Source organism: Mustela nivalis, assembly GCF_964662115.1.
Source record: "Mustela nivalis genome assembly, chromosome: 6".
Classification (NCBI taxonomy): Eukaryota; Metazoa; Chordata; class Mammalia; order Carnivora; family Mustelidae; genus Mustela; species Mustela nivalis.
The window spans coordinates 58,099,054-58,117,098 of NC_139025.1; positions in this window are offsets into that span (position 1 = coordinate 58,099,054).

Below are 18,045 nucleotides of genomic sequence, written 5' to 3' on the forward strand. Positions count from 1 at the left end.
CATTATTTAACATAGTACTGGAAGTCCTAACCTCAGCAATCAGAATAAAAAAGCATTCAAATCAGCAAAGAAAAGGTAAGGTTCTCACTATTTTCAGATGACATGATATTATAAATAGAAAACCTGAAGGACTCCACAAAAAAACTGCTAGAACTGATAAATTCAGAAAAGTCACGGGATACAATATTATACAGAATTACATTGTATTTCTATGCTCCAATAATGAATCATCAGAAAGAGAAATTAAGGAATAAATCCCTTTACAATTTCACCCAAAACAATAAGATACCTAGGAATAAACCTAACCAAAGAGGTGGGAAACCTATACTCCAAAAGAGTAGTTGGAAATAATTTCCTAAATGGAGATTGCTTTCCTCCATTTGAGCTTAAGTTCATAGATCATGGGTTCTTAAAAACTGTAACAGATATCTAATTCAGGAAAAAACAAATTTCACTGCACGCTGAGAACTATAAAACACTGATGAAAGAAAGATACTGAGGTTGACACAAAGAAATGGAAAAACATTCATTGTTCATGGATTGGAAGAACAAACATTGTTAAAATGTCTATAATACCCAAAGCATTCTACACTTTTAAAGTAATTCCTACCTCAATACCAATGGCATTCTTCACAGAACTATAACAAACAATCCTAAGATTTGTATGGAACCACAGAAGAACTAAGTAGCCAAAGCAACCTCCAATAAGCAAAGCAAAGCTGGAGGCATCAAGAATACAGACTTCAACCTGTATTACAAATCTAATCATCAAGACAGTATGGTACTGGCACAAAAACAGACACAGATCAAGGGAACAGAATGCAGACCTAGAAATTAACCCACAATTATATGGTCAATTAGTCTTCAACAAAGCAGGAAAGAATATCTCAAGGGGAAAAAGACACTCTCTTCAATAAATGAGGCTGGGAAAAGAGGACAGCAATATTCAGAAGAATGGGGGAAAAGGAGCAAGATGGCAGAGGAGTAGAAGACCTAAATAATATCAAGTCCCAGGAGTTCAGCTAGGTATTTATCAAACCATTCTGAACATGTAAAAACTCAACAGGAGATTGAAGAGAGGAGCAATAATTCTAGAAACAGAAAATCAACCACTTTCTGGAAGGTAGGGCATGCAGAGAAGTGAATCCAAAGCCATATACAGGAAAAGAGACCTCAGGGAGAGGGGCTGGCTCCTAGCAAGCAGTAGAGAAGCAGAGCACAAAATTGGAACTTTTAGAGGTTGCTCCATGGAGGGATTTTGCTCCACAGGTGGGGGGGGGTGGGGGTTGTCAGGGGGTGGGTGGAGCATATGTGGGGACAGTGGGGTCACAGAAAGACCAGGGGTGTCTAAGAGTGGCAGAGCTCCCAGGTATTGGAGCAGGGAAGCCAGCTGCAGAAACAGAGCTAAGGAGTGCACTCTCAGCTTGGGGTTATCTTAAACTGTGATCCAAAGCACAGTGAAGCCCCTGCTCTTCAAGCAGGGACCCCACAAGTGGCAGATCCACAAAGACCCCTCCTTCCTCTTCTGGAAAGAGCAGCATGGGAGTACATATCAGGAATCAGCTGGTTTTAGAGACTCCAAAAGGAGTTGTGTGCCAGAGATAGAAATGTTCGGTCATAAGCTGGGTAAGAATGGAGTGAGGCCGGACACCAGGGAAATGAGGGTGGGAGAGGGGGGATTGACTGCTTTTCTCTGAGGGCACACTGAGGAGTGGGGCCCCAAGTTCTTGGCTCCTATGGAGCCAGAGATTGGGAGGCTGCCATTTTCATTCCTGTCCTCCAGAGCTGTACAGAAAGCATTCAGGAAGCAAAAACTACCAAGAACAAAACTGAGCAGATTGGCCCCTGGCAAGGGTGGTGGAACTCTGCCTCAAGCAAAGATATTTGAGAATCATGACAACAGGCCCCACCCCAGAAGATTACCAAGAACATCCAATTAAGACCAAGTTCACCAATCAATGAGAACTGCCAAATTCCAAAGCTAGAAGAAACTAACACATAGAATTCATGGCTTTTTCCCTATGATTCTTTAGTCTTTCAAAGATAAAGTTTTTAAATTTTTTTTTCTTATTCTATTTTTTAATTTTTCCTCTTTCCTATTTTAACATTTTTTAACTATTTTATCTTATCAATATATTTTTTAAAACCTTTAATTTTCATTGTTATAGTCATCGTCTAACCCTACATTGTATTTAACCTTATTTTTTGTTTACATATAGGTTTTTCTTTCTTTAAAATTTTGGGATACAGTTTCTTCTAATAGATCAAGATATACACTAAATCTAGTGTATGGCTTTGTTCTAGTTTAAAGCCTGATCATATGCTTCCCTCCTTTTTATTTTTCTTTTTTTCAACCAACTTCTTACCAATTTCTTTTTTAAAATCTTTTTAAATTTTCATCTGTAAAGTCATAGTCCATCCCTTCATTATGTTTACCCTTATTTATGTATATTTTGATTTCTTTCTTTAAAAATTTTGGAGGTAGTTTCCTCTAACAGACCAAAATACACCCAAAGCCAAGTGTGTGCCTCTGTTCTATTCACCAGTCATATATATTTTTCTTCTTTTTTTTTTTTTTCCTCCGTCTTCTCCCCTTAGTTTCCATTCTCCTCTAATTTGGTTAGTGTATATTTTTCTGGGGTTGTTGTTATCCTTTTATTATATTGTTATCTCATTCATCTATTCTTATCTGGATAAAATGACAAGACAGAAAAACTCACCACACACACACACACACATACAAAAGAATATGATGCAGTACTGACAGCTAGGGACCTAATCAATATGGATATTAGTAATATGTCCGAACTAGGGTTCAGAATGATGATTACCAAGGTACTAGCTGGGCTTGAAAAAAGAATAGAAGATACTAGAGAATCACTTTCTGGAGAAATAAAATCCCTTTGTGGAGAAATAAAAGAACTAAAATCTAACCAAGTTGAAATAAAAAAAGCTGGGGGCACCTGGGTGGCTCAGTGGGTTAAAGCCTCTGCCTTCGGCTCAAGTCATGGTCCCAGGGTCCTGGGATCGAGCCCCACCTGGGGCTCTCTGCTCAGCAGGGAGCCTGCTTCCCTTCCTCTCCCTCTGCCTGTCTCTCTGTCTACTTGTGACCTCTGACAAATAAATAAATAAAATCTTAAAAAAAAATTAAAAAGCTATTAATGATGTACAGTAAAAAATGGAGGCTCTTACTGCTAGGATAAATGAGGCAAAAGAGAGAATTAGTGACATAGAAGACCAAATGATGAAGAATAAGGAAGCTGAGCAAAAGAGAGAAAAACAACTACTGAACCACAAGAGGAGAATTTGAGAGATAAGTAATACCATAAGATGAAACAATATTAGAATAATTGGGATTTCAGAAGAAGAAGGAAGAGTGAAAGGGGCAGAAGGTATATTGGAGAGAACTGTAGTAGAGAATTTCCCTAATATGGGAAAAGGACCAAGCATCAAAAGCCAGGAGGCACAGAGAACCACCCTCAAAATCAATAGAATAGGTCCACACCCCATCCTCTAATAGTAAAACTTACTAGTCTTAGAGACAAAGAGAAAATCCTGAAAGTAGCTTGGGACAAGAAGTCTGTAACATACATACAATGGTAGAAATATTGGGTTGGCAGCAGACTTATCCATAAAGACCTGGCAAGCCAGAAAGAACTGGCATGATATATTCAGAGCACGAAATGAAAAAAAATATGCAGCAAAGAATAGTATATCCAGCTAGGCTGTCATTGAAAACAGAAAGAGAGATAAAAAGATTCCAGGACAAACAAAAACTAAAAGCATTTGCAAACACCAAACCAGCCCTACAGGAAAAATTGAAAGTGGTCCTCTAAGCAAGAGAGAGCCTAAAAGTAATAGACCTGAAAGTAACAGAGACAATATAAAATCACAGTCACCTTACAGGCAATACAATGGCACTAAACTCATATCTTTCAATAGTTACCCTGAATGTAAATGGGTTAAATGCCCCCAATCAAAAGACACAGGGTATCAGAATAGATTAAAAAAAAAACAAAACCCATCAATATGTTGTCTATAGGAAACTCATTTTAGACCAAAGGCACCTCCAGATTTAATGTGAGGGGGTGAAAAACAATTTGCCATGCTAATGGACATCAAAAGAAAGCTGGGGTGGCAATCCTTATATCAGACAAATTAGATTTTAAGCCCATGGGAGCAGTCAGTTATATAAACCAATTAATAACAAAATCAAAGAAGCACATCAATAATAATATAATAATAGTAGGATACTTTAACATCCCTCTCACTGAAATGGACAAATCATCCAAGCAAAAGATCAACAAGGAAATAAAGGTCTTAAAGGACACAGTGGACCAGATGGACATCACAGATATATTCAGAACATTCCATCCCAAAGCAATATAATATACATTCTTCTCTAGTGCACATGGAACATCTCCAGAATAGATCACATCCTGGGTAAAAATCAAGTCTCAACCGGGTAACACAAGATTGGGATCGTTCCCTGCATATTTTCAGACCACCATGCTTTGAAAGTAGAACTCAACCACAGAGGAAAGTTGGAAAAAACTCAAATATATGGAGGCTAAAGAGCATCCTACTAAAGAATCAATGGGACAACCAGGAAATTGAAGAATTAAAAAAACACATGAAAATGAAAACACAACTGTTCAAAATCCTTGGGACACAGCAAAAGGGGGTCCTGGGAGGAAATTATATAGCAATGCAAGCTATTTCTCAAGAAACAAGAAAGTTCTCAAGTACACAACCTAAATCTACACCTAAAGGAGCTGTAGAAAGAACAGCAAAGAAAGCCTAAACCCTGCAGGCGAAAAGGAATAAAGATCAGAGCAGAAAGCAATGAAATAGAAACCAAAAGAATAATAGAACAAATCAAAAAGGAAAGCGAGAGGACCCAAATTAATAAAATCATGAATGAAAGAGGAGAGAGCACAACCAATACCAAAGAAATACAATTATAAGAACATATTATGAACAAGTATATGCCAGCCAATTTGATAATCTAGAAGAAATGGATGCATTCCTAGAGACATTTAACTACCAAAACTGAACCAGGAAAAAATACAAAACCTGTACCAACCCATAACCAGTAAAGAGATGGAAGCAGTCATCAAAAATCCCCAAAAAAAACAAGAGCCCAGGGCCAGACAGCTTCCCACAGGAATTCAACAAACATTTAAAGAATAGTTAATACCTATTCTTCTCCTGACACTGTTCTAAAAAATAGAAATGGAAGGAAAACTTCCAAACCCATCTTATCAAGTCAGCATTACCTTGATCCCAAAACCAGACAAAGGCACCATCAAAAAGGAGAATTACAGACAAATATCCTTGATAAACACAGATGCAAAAATTCTCACCAAAGTACTAGCTAGCCAAGAGGATCCAACAGTACATTAAAAGGATTATTCAAAATCACCAAGTAGGATTTATTCCTGGGATACAAGGATGGTTCAACATCTGCAAATCATTCCATGGGTTACAACACATTAAAAGAAGAAAATACAAGAACCATGTGATACTCTCAATAGATGCTAAAAATGCATTTGACAAAGTACAGCATCCTTTCTTGATCAAAACTCTTCACAGTGTAGGGATAGAAGATATATACCTCAATATCATCAAAGCCATCTATGAAAAAACCACAGCAAATTATCATTTACAAGGAGGAAAAACTGAGAAAAACTCTCAGTTTTTCCCCTAAGGTCAGGAACATGGCAGGGATGTCCACTATCACCACTGCTATTCAACATAGTACTAGAAGTCCTAGCCTCAGCAGACAATGAAAAGAAATTAAAGGCATCCGAATCAACAAAGAAGAAGTCAAACTATCACTCTTTGCAGATAATATGATACTTTATGTGGAAAACCCAAAAGACTTCACTTCAAAACTGCTAGACTCATACAGGAATTCAGCAGGCTATCAGGATATAAAAATCAATGCACAGAAATCAGTTGCATTTCTCTACACCAACAACAAGACAGAAGAAAGAGAAATTAAGGAGTCAATCCCATTTACAATTTTACCTAAAACCATAAGATACCTAGGAATAAACCTAACCAAGGAGACAAAGAATCTGTACTCAGAAAACTATAAAGCACTCCTGAAAGAAAATGAGGAAGACACAAAGAAATGGAAAAATGTTCCATGCTCATGGACTGGAAGAACAAATATTGTGAAAATGTCTATGCTACCTAAAGCAATCGACACATTTAATGCAATCCCTATCAAAATACCATCTTTTTTTTTTTCAAAGAAATGGAACAAATAATCCTAAAATTTATATGGAAACAGAAAAGACCCTGAATAGCCAGAGCAATGTTGAAAAAGAAAGCCAAAGTAGACAGCATCACAATTCCAGACTTCAAGCTCTATTACAAGGCTGTAATCAATAAGACAGTATGGTACTGGCACAAAACAGACAAATAGATCAATGGAACAGTATAGAGAGCCCAGAAATGGACCCTCAACTCTATAGTCAGCTAATCTTCAACAAATCAGGAAAGAATGTTCAATGGGGGAAAAAAAAAACCAGTCTCTTCCATAATGGTGTTGCAAAAGTTGGACAGCCACATGCAGAAGGATGAAACTGGACCATTTCCTTATACCACACACAAAAACAGACTCAAAATGGATGAACAACCTCAATGTGAGAAAGGAATCCATCAAAATTCTTGAGAAGAACACAGGCAGCAACCTCTTCGACCTCAGCTGCAGCAACTCCTTCCTAGAAACATCGCCAAAAACAAGGGAAGAAAGAGCAGAAATAAACTATTGGGACTTCATCAAGATCAAACCTTTTTCTTAGCAAAGGAAATAGTCAACAAAACCAAAAGACAGCTGACAGAATGGGAGAAGATATTTGCAAATGACATATCAGATAAAGGGCTAGTATCCAAAACCTATAAAGAACCTAACAAACTCAACACCCAAAGAACAAACAATCCAATCAAGAAATGTGCAGAAGACATGAACAGACATTTCTGCAAAGAAGACAACCAGATGGCCAACAGACACATGAAAAAGTGCTCAACATCACTCACCATCAGGGAAATACAAATCAAAACCACAGTGAGATACCACCTCACACCAGTCAGAATGGGAAACAACAGACGTTGGCGAGGATGCAGAGAAAGAGAAGCCCTATTACACTCTTGGAGGGAATGCAATCTGGTAAAGCCACTCTGGAAAATGTATGGAGGTCCTCAGAAAGAAAACAGAGCTACCCTATGACCCAGAAATCACCCTACTTGGTATTTACCCTAAAGATACAAATGTAGTGATCCAAAGGGGTATGTGCATCCTAATGTTTATAGCAGCAATATCCACAATAGCCAAACTATGGAAAGAACCTAGATGTCCATCAACAGATGAGTGGATAAAAAAGATGTGGTATATATATACAATGGGATACTATTCAGTCATCCAAAAAAAAAAAAAAACCGAAATCTTGCCATTTGCAACACCATGGATGGAACTAGAGGGTATTATGCTAAGCAAAATAACTCAATCAGAGAAAGACAATTATCATATGAACTCTCTGAGATGAGGAATTTGAGAGGGAGGGCCGGGGAGGTACGGGGGGCAGGAAGGCAAAAAATGAAACAAGATGGGATCGGGAGGGAGATAAACCATAAGAGACTCTTAATCTCAGGAAACTAACTGCGGGTTCCTGGGCCTGGGGGATAGGGACAGTGTGGCTGGGTTATGGACATTGGGAAGGGTATGTGCTATGGTGAGTGCTGTGAAATGTGCAAGCCTGATGATTCACAGACCTGTACCCCTGAAGCAAATAATACAGTATATGTTAATAAAAAATATGAAGAATTTAACTGGACCACTTTCTTATATAATACGCAAAATTAAATTTAAAATGGATGAAAAACATACATGGGAGACAGGGACCATCAAAATCCTAGATGAGAACACAGCCAGAAACCTCTTTGACCATGGCTGTAGCAAATTCTTTTTTTTTTTTTTTAAGATTTTATTTATTCATTCGACAGACAGAGATCACAAGTAGACAGAGAGGCAGGCAAAGAGAGAGGGGGAAGCAGGCTCTCCACTGAGCAGAGAGCCTGATGCGGGGCTCAATCCCAGGACCCTGAGACCACGAGCTGAGCCGAAGGCAGAGGCTTCAACCCACTGAGCCACCCAGGCACCCCTGTAGCAAATTCTTATTAAACAGGGCGCCTGGGTGGCTCAGTGGGTTAAGCTGCTGCCTTTGGCTCAGGTCATGATCTCAGGGTCCTGGGATCGAGTCCCACATCGGGCTCTCTGCTCAGCAGGGAGCCTGCTTCCTCCTCTCTCTCTCTCTCTGCCTGCCTCTCTGCCTACTTGTGATCTCTGTCAAATAAATAAATAAAAAATCTTTTAAAAAAATTCTTATTAAACAAAATGAACTACTGGGATTTCACCAGGATAAAAAACTTATGCACAGCAAGGAGAACAAAACTAAAAAGACAATTTACAGAACGGGAGAAGATATTTGGCAACAACATATCTGATAATGGGTTAATATCTAAACTCTATGAAGAACTTAAACTCAACACCCAAAAAACAAATAAACCAATTAAGAAATGGGCTGAAGACACAAATGGACATTTTTTCATAGACATACAGATGGTAACGGACACATGAAAAGATGCTTAACATCACAAATCAGGGAAATACAAATCAAAACCAAAATGAAATACCACCTCATGCCTGTCAGAATGGCTAAAATTAATCACACAAGAAAAAACAGATGTTGGAGGGGATGAAGAAAAAGAGGAACCCTCTTACACTGCTAGTGGGAATGCAAACAGGTATAGCCACTCTCGAAAGTAGTATGGAAGTTCCTCAAAAAGTTACAAATGCAACCACCCTATGACCCAGGAATTGCATTATTAGGTATTTCCCCCACAAAATACAGAAACACTAATTCAAAGAAATACATGCACCCCAATGTTTATAGCAGCATTATCTACAATAGCCAAATTATGGAAATGGCCCAAGTGTTCACTGACTGATGAATAAGATATGCCGTGTGATCATTTGCAATATTTCTCTCTGTCTGCCCTTTTCCCCTTACGTTCCAAGTGAGCTTAGTAGTAAAATAGGTCGAACTATATTAGAAGCTAGCTAGAATTTGAGGCTAAGACTTTATTTTTTAAATTTTGTGGAAGAGGAGAGCACCATCATATAAGGGGGTAGCTTCTGACTCATCACCTATCATGAACTAGGGTCCCCAAATCTCCACACATGGGTTAAGGAATAGTGGATAAATAATGGCCAAAGGGCATACTAACATAGTCCAAGAAACAGGAGAAAGGTGGCTGGGTCACTGAATGCCCTATCTTCACACACTGAGGCATGCTGGGATCGAGGCCCAGGTTCTGCATCCCAGTGAAGGGACTGCTCTTTCCTTGTCCAGGAGTTCTATCCCTGGTCAATGGAATACAGAGGGTGGTTGGTACCCAACAGTCTGAATTTGTGGGCCAGCTATATACAGGAGTCTAGAAGTGAAAGACTGGCAAAATATTTGGGGTGCCTCAGTGCAACTAGATTTCTCCAGCTTCAAAAATGTTCATGATTTCTAAATCAGCACTAGTAACAAATTATCTATGAACTGTCTAAATAGTTTTGACTGAATTTCAAAGTCAAACATAATATTATCCACAATTTCCCTTTCCTCAGTTGAAATATGTTAACATCCATTAAAGATGTGTTTGATTAAATCATGTAAGAAACCCATGTATACATACCAAATGTGTGTGTGTGTGTGTGTGTCCCCACATACTTAGAAGATTAGAGACACTGATGTTTTCACAAATATAGGGAAGGATAAAGAACTGTGCTAGGACCATAAAAATGTGTTATGTTTTAAAAAAAAAAAAAAGTACTTTCTAACCTTTTCTTTAAAAAAAAAGTAAGGCTTATAATTAGCCATGATCATTCACATTTAAGTATTCGTTTTAATTCAGTATGATTATAGTAATAAATAAATTTTATTTCTTGTAGTATAAGCAGAAAAATTTAGACTTAGGGTAATTAAATTGAGATGATACTACATTCTCATTACTAGGAAATGTCAATCCTGTTAGACTCTCTTATAAAAAGAAAGTTTTCGTCTTTCATTTTTAAGTAACAATATGAAGAATAAAGAGATAATCTAACACATTTTCACTAAGAAGTTTTGGTAAAAGCCTAAAACTGTCAGGAACTATTACCACAAATGGAGCCTGGCATTTCAAAGAAAGAAAAGATTTAATTTGATTTCAAAAGATAAATTGAAATAGAAACCATGGAGATAGAAATCGTGCACTCCTACTGAAACAGAGGAAGGGTTCTTCCCAGTAATTATTTTCATTTTTAGTGTACTGCATTCTGAAGAGAAAGTATTATCTGTACACCTAACAAGTGAGGGAAGGGGAATCAGCATGCAGGTTTGAAAAAAATGTTACAGAAATTCACCTAAGCTATTTCAAGAACTAGAAGATGTGTTTTCTTTGAGGCCCCTAAAAATGTAATTCTAAAGAGGAGGTTTAAATTTAAAATGCCAGGTTTATAACAGACCTAATTCCTCGTAAAATTTTCTTCCTTTCCCCTTTAGTGATGCTTGTGGGAAACTTTTTTTCTTAAAAGCAACTGACTCTACTGATTCACAGTCAAAAGCCAGGGTTATTCTCTGGTCTGACTGCTCCATTAACTTGAAGGGGAGACACCAGCATTAACTGAAGCTTTTCACCATCCTTCCTGCCAGTCTGTTTTGGAAGAGATATGTCTAGAGAGAAAAATCAAAGAAATTGTTGTTCAAAAGAAGAATGAGGAGGATAATGCAAATAGGGTATTTGTTTGGGAAAATAATTTCATTTCTGACTCTAATATCAAAATATTGAAAGTAATGAACTTTTTTTTCAATTCCTCAAATACCAGCTTTTAAGATGCAGTGAAAAGGGAACTAAACACCACCCTATGCCCTCGGCACGGGAAAGCAATTGGAGTTGAAAAACTGCAGTCATTATATTTCAACTGTTTTAAAATAATATAATGGTCTTTAGACACTAAATATTCAAGTCAACATCTTTAATTTTTCTCTCTTCTACCCACTTGAAAAGGATGATGTAGCAAGACAGACAGAATATCCTAATATTTTATTAATAAAAGATCATAAGCAAATCATTTATAAGGGAAAGAACATGGTTATATCAAAGTCATACCCTGTGCTGCACTTTATCATGTCCTAAAATTAGAGAACCAAATGATATACAGACTTCATAGCAGTTAGTGAGTATGAAAATGGTTAAACAGTAAGACGATGCAAGTACAGCAGCATCCAGGCAAATGATACAGGCACATGAGTAAGAGACACAGTCACAGAAGAGACATGCAGAAGCACATGACAGGGGAAAGACGGACAATTTGCAGATGTGCTGGAAGGAAACAAAACGTCCAGCAAAAGCCAGTGGCATAAAAATCGTCCTGATAAAATGGAAGTGAATTATGTCCCAAAGGAGAATGGCTTAGGACAAAAACAGTGAGAATACCAAGAGCGGATCAGCATGGCTTCAGGATGAACGGGGAACACCCTACCAGACTATGGTGACGCATATTCTATGTCCACAGTGTAAAAGATGAAGTAGGGAGCAGATCTTAATAGTCACCATTTGGTGAAAGCCTATCACATGCCAGACATTATCCTAAGTGCTTTATATACATTACTTCATTTGATTCTCACAACGACCCTGCAACTCAGACATTAGTAGCTCATTTTATAAAGACGCTGATTTGAACCACCTAAGGAATTCCTATCAAATTGTGCTATACCACCATGACTCAGTGATTCTGACTTCACTGATTTTCCAAGGATATCATGCTACTTTGGGGGGGGGGTAAGATTTATTATTATTATTATTATTATTATTATTATTATTTTATTTTAGAGGAGCAAGAGAGAGGGTGTACAAGCAAGGGGAATGGCAGAAGGAGAGGAAAGAGAATCTCAAGCAGACTCCCTACTGAGCCTTGGGCCCAGGTGCAGGGCTTGACCCCATGACCATGAGATCATGACCTGAGCCAAAATAAAGAGTCAGAGGCTTCAGACTGAGCCAACCAGACGCCCCAGGATATCATGCTACTTTTCAGAGGCTAGCACTATGGCAGCGTTCAGCCATATGTGTAGTCATACTGCATGCTACATGTCCATACTTTAAGTATATTTCTCCTCTTGAATAAGTCAGATTTCATTTTGCAGTGGCATCCATTTTGAGAATTTTTTAATTAATATGTTTCCCAATCAAGGAAGAGAAAAATTCCTCCTAAGTATTTTAGAAGCATAAAATGGAGGAGATAAATTCTTCTACTCTATTTAGTAAATCTTTAAGAAACCTGAAACAATTTTCTTGCTGTTTCTCCTTCCTCCACCCTCCAGGACACCTTTAGTGGCCAATATAAGAATGGAGGCATCATAAAATAGAACAAAGGTCTATTTTTCATTTTATCTCTTAGGAAATTTTTCCAAATAAAACATAGTAAATACTCCATATAGAGAAAACAAGAATTTCCTATTATTACTTAGTAGAAAAAATTTTGAAAAGTTTTTCATCAAAAATTTAAAAATGGTTAGTTTATCTACTTCATTTATTGACAAAGACTTTTTCAGTTAGGTTAATGGCAAACATTTTCCTTAGGTTTATAATTCTGTTCATCTTAGGTCAAATTATAGAGTACATGATATGATAAAATCATTTTATCAAAAATATGATAGTGGCAAAGGTGTACTGAAATTAACAATAGATCCCAATCCCTTAATACATTTAACAAACAAGGTACCATTACATAAATTGGTAAGTTATATTTGGGAATTGAGGAAAAATAGTCCTAAAGACTGAATAAAATACTTTTGTGAATTGAAGTTTTCTCCCCCCTCATCTACCCCCAATTCTTGGCTTTCAAAGAAACAAACAAAACCTGAAGCAAGTCTAGTAAGTTGTAAGCCAACTGCAAATTTAGAAATAACTTGTAATGGGTGTGATCTTTTAGCATGTAACTTGTAAGTAGGTCATTTGATTTTCTGAATTCCTATGTCAGCTAGAGTCCAGTCAAAAAGCAGAAATAAAACTAGATATATCAAACAGATTATTTAGTATAGGAAACTGGTTTCACTGTTGTTAAAGCTATCAGAGCAAAAGAATTTGATGTAATTCAGACATAACTGCAGGAAACTGCTACAACCTCAGGATTAGACTTACCAAAGGGCAGAGGTAGATCTGCCCAAACCTAGAGGCTCAGAAGAGGGGCCCCATTGAGCTGGTACCTAGACCTCTGGGGAAGAGTTGGAATTCTCAAACACAGTACCTCTTAGGAGGAGTAGGGCATGGCAGGGTTTTTTTTGTGGTATTCTAGAACCAATCACCAACCAACCAACCAGCCACCCCCTAAAAAAACAAAAGCAAACAATCAGACACTCACAAGAACAACAAACCACACAAAGCAAAACTAGAGGATCAACCACCATAGTTGGGGTGTCACTGGTAAGTATAAAGAAATCAAGAACTCCCTTTCTCCCCCTCTTCCTACCATCTAGTATTCCCCTAGAAGCCAGCTAGCAGACATAATTCTGAATCCCAGCCCCTGTATCCTACAGAAGAGGGGAGTTGAGTTTAGGAACAAGAAACAGTAGAAATAGCACTTGTTATTATATGTAAGTTCTGTAACAAAGCTATTCTACATTTTTATATAAATAAGTTTTCCGTTTGTCCCACCTATGGAAATAGAAATTAGTATTCTTTATTCTATAATATTTATTTACAGGTATATGAACTAAAATTAATTCATGAAGATGCATTTCCAATAAAATTCTGAGTAACCATTATTTCCCAAATTCATCATTTATATTTATGCTGCTTTGATCAATTGTGAATAATGATGACAATCAAGAAGAAAATTTAACATTTAGAGCCATGTTGCCACTGGAAATTTAATTTTATTTGTATATTAATAATTTCCTGCAAACAAAATATAATCAATGAAAGACTTCCAAGCATAAAACCATATTATCTTAGAAAAAAACTGGAACAAATGGAAAGGAATATAAGTTCAAAAAAGGAAAAGAAATGATTAAAAAAGCTTTTGACTACTGACATGAATATAACCATTTATGTATTTTTAAATTATGGCTTATCAATGTTATATCTAAATTTTTTAGATACATTAAAAAAATTTATTGGAGGAGCACCAGGTAGCTCAGTAGGTTAAGTGTCTGCTTTCAGCCCAGGTCATGATCTCAGGAGTCCTAGGATCCAGCCTGCTCTGGCTCCCTGTTTCTCCCTCTGCCTGCCCCTCCCACAACTTGTGCACTTGTATACTCTGTCTCACATAAATAAAATCTTTAAAAATATATTGGATATATGTAAATTTTATTTGAATTGGCAACATTTATAATATTCTGAAAATTATATTCACAGCTACCTAAAGTTATAGAAAAATTAAATCTGTCTTAAAATACGTGAGCATAGGTTTTTGTTTCTAAATTTTCATTAGAGGTAAGGAAGCTAAAAGTTCAAAGACCCCAGAAATAGTGTTTATATGATTATTCTCTGATAGTGTGCTCCTCTTTTTCAACTCCATGTCCTTCATCTCCCAGTCTACATAGAGACCTTTCCTTTTCTAATTTCTCCTATTCTCTTTGATTGCTATTTTTATCTTTTGCTTCCCCACTATGCCCACCCAGTCAATGCAGTAAGAGAAATCTGTCATCTCATCAGCTGAGAAACAACTTTCTTGGAGTCTCTTCTCACATCAAAGCTTTTGACCTTTCTGATGTGTTTTAATTCCAGAAGATAGGTTCCAAGATGAGAAAGTAAAAGGCTAAAACATTAGTATGTAAGTATATTCTTCTAAGACAAGACCTTTTAAACAGCTCCACAAAAAAAAAAAAAAAAAAAAAAGGTGAAATTTAATTCTTCAAGAACAGATTAGGAACTATAAGAATAATCAGAAGAACAAATTGGTTCTATTAAATAACTTGGCAGTTAATTAGCTTCAGTATCTGCCTAATTCCACTTCACCAAAACCTGCCAAATGAGAACTGTCTAAAGAAGGTAAAAAGTTGCTCTTCAGAACTCCCTCACTCAAGAAGCAACCCTCAAGAGTGGGTAAATATTCTTTAGAGTAAGAAACTTTTAAGTACCAGTCCTTTAACTCTCATTTTTGTCCAGATGATCTATTCAATGAAATTTCAAAATTATGTTGTATCAGCTAAATATTTATCATCAATATCAATTCAACTGCTAATTTCCTAAACTATTTGTTGACTGGGATAAATACACGTACTCAAAACTATGTACTAGAATGCAAGCATTTACATCTACTTAAATTTTAACAAAAGAAGTAAGACTATACTAACCACATTTTTTTTAAGATTTTTTTTTTATCCATTTGAGAGAGACAGAGTGAGAGGGAGAGCATGGTGGATGGCGAACTGCAGAAGGAGAGGGAAAAGAAGTCTCGAAGCAGGAAACCTAATGTGGCCTCAATCCCAGGACCCTGAGATCATGACCTGAGCAGAATGCAGACACTTAACTGACTGAGCCACCCAGGGGCCCGTATACTAACTACTTTAAAAGATAGTTTTGTTTTGTTTTGTTTTTTCCTGCAGGTAGCTGCATCTTGAAGCAGGATAACACATCACACTACACCTTGCATACAGAAGGTCAATCGCAAAAATTCATTTTGTGGCAGCACAACAGGTAATTTCTCAATCAGATCCTCCTCACCTCATCTAAATAGGGAGGTTAGAAATAACCATCAGATGTTTTAATGCTGAGACTATACAATTTTATACAAGGTAAAAGGTTAGCTGGTCTAGGAGTCTATAATTCATTTCATTATAATTACATTTCATTGCCTATGGCTTTTCCAATAATTAAAAGAACAGTGTCAGTATTAAACAAGAGCTATGAAAAAAATGTCAGATGCCTCACCAAAGAAACATCAAATTAGAGTAGGAAATACTGTCAAAAGTTAGCTCCCTGAGTGAATACCGGAATATTTGCAGGAATATAGGCACTTCTAATACGTTATAAAATGAAATAATTTGTCTTGAGATTTTCAAATTTTGTCCACTTTAGGTCAAATAGGAATGTTAAAAAAAAATACACTTCATGCACCTCTCCAGTGGTTAATATTTCAATGTTTATTAAATGAATAATCAATAGCACAAAAAGTCATAACTGGAGTCAGATTGGTTAGCTCTCAGAAGCCACATACTTCTGTATATTTGGAAGTGAATCCCTTTTCAAGTCAGTCCCAGGACCTTATTTTTATGAGACCATATTTTGTTCACATTATTTTACCTGTTATACTTCAGTCAATGGAGACACTAATTTTAGGAATCACAAGCAGGAATAACCAATAATCCTTTCTTAGTGGCAGTAAAAACTTGGTAAATAGGATTATTCAGAAGAGATTCAGTAGTCTGAGGAAAGGCTAGGCACTCAAAACCCAAAAATTAAAGTATTCCCTCCCCAAAATGTTTAACAGCTAAACAATGAATTACTTGTTCCCCCACCAAAAAGAGTCAAATGTCATCTCTCCAAATATCCTGCAAGCAATACATTCTTTTCCCTATCGATTCTCCATACTCTTTCTCCTCTAACTTATAGAAAGAAGTTAAACATGAACTGTTCAGCTTTGTATAACACTGAATAGTAAAGAACTATTGGGTATATTCTCCTTGGACTATTTTTTTCTGACATTTTTGTAAACATCTCACTAAACCATGTTCCATATTCAAGTTAGTTGGTTTAAATTCATTTTAACCAATGTTATCCAACATGGTGGACAAGTAAACTTAGATAAGTGGTTAAGTTTTTTTTTAATTAACATATAATGTATTATTTGTAATACATTCTGTGATTTATAATACAGTCTGTGACTTATCAGTCTTACAAAGCAGCCAGCACACACAACACATACCATTCCCAGTGTCCATCTCCCAGCCACCTCATCCCTCAACCCTCCTCCCCTCCAGCAACCCTCAGATTAAGGGTCCTAAGATTAAGAGTTTCTTATGGTTTGTCTCCCTCTCTGGTTTCATCTTGTTTCATTTATTCCTCTTTCCCTATGATCCTCTGCCTTATTTCTTAAATTATGCAAATCAGCAAGATCATATGATAAAGGTCTTTCTGATTGACTTATTTCACTTAGTATCATACCCTCTAGTTCCATCCATGTCAATGCAAATGACTAGATATTTTTGATGGCTGAATAATATTCCATTGTGTGTGTATGGAATATATACATACACACATGCATCTTTATCCATTCATCTGTCAATGGACATCTTTCCATAGCTTGGCTTTTGTGGACATTGTGGTTATAAACACTGGGGTGCAGGTGCCCTTTCAGATCCCTACATTTTTATCTTTGGGGTAAATATCCAGTAATGTAATTGCTGGGTCTTGGGCTAGCTTTATTTTCAACTTTTTGAGGAACCTCTGTACTGCTTTCCAGAGTAGCTACACCAGCTTGCATTCCCAAGTGGTTAAGTTTTTAAATATTATCCTTTACTTGAAACTTCCATTTTTCTGACCTAAGTTGTACACAAAACATTAGGTTTAGGCTTTAACTAGTTTTCCAAGAGGCAATGCAAAAATTTATTATACTAAATGCTCTCTCGGTGCTAAACACCTCAAATAGTCTATGTTCTCTATGTACTACATGTACCATTACCAGATTGTGCTTATAAAAAAAAAATTAGTATTGCCCATCTGTCTCTAAAGGCTGAAGTGGATGCTATGCTATGCAAATACCCCCATTCTCAACCAAGGCACTATTTACCCAGATGCTGAAAGTTTCATTTGTTGATTGCTCATACCTCACAGCTGAGTCTTTCCTTCTGAATTATCCTCATCCCAATAGTGTTTCTTGGCTTCTGGGAAGTTGGCAACATAGGAAGATCCTAAGTTCACTTCATCTCACAGACACATCTAGGTAACACATCGGTGCAACTAACCCTGAAAACAACTTAAGGAGTAGCAGAACAGACATTCTAC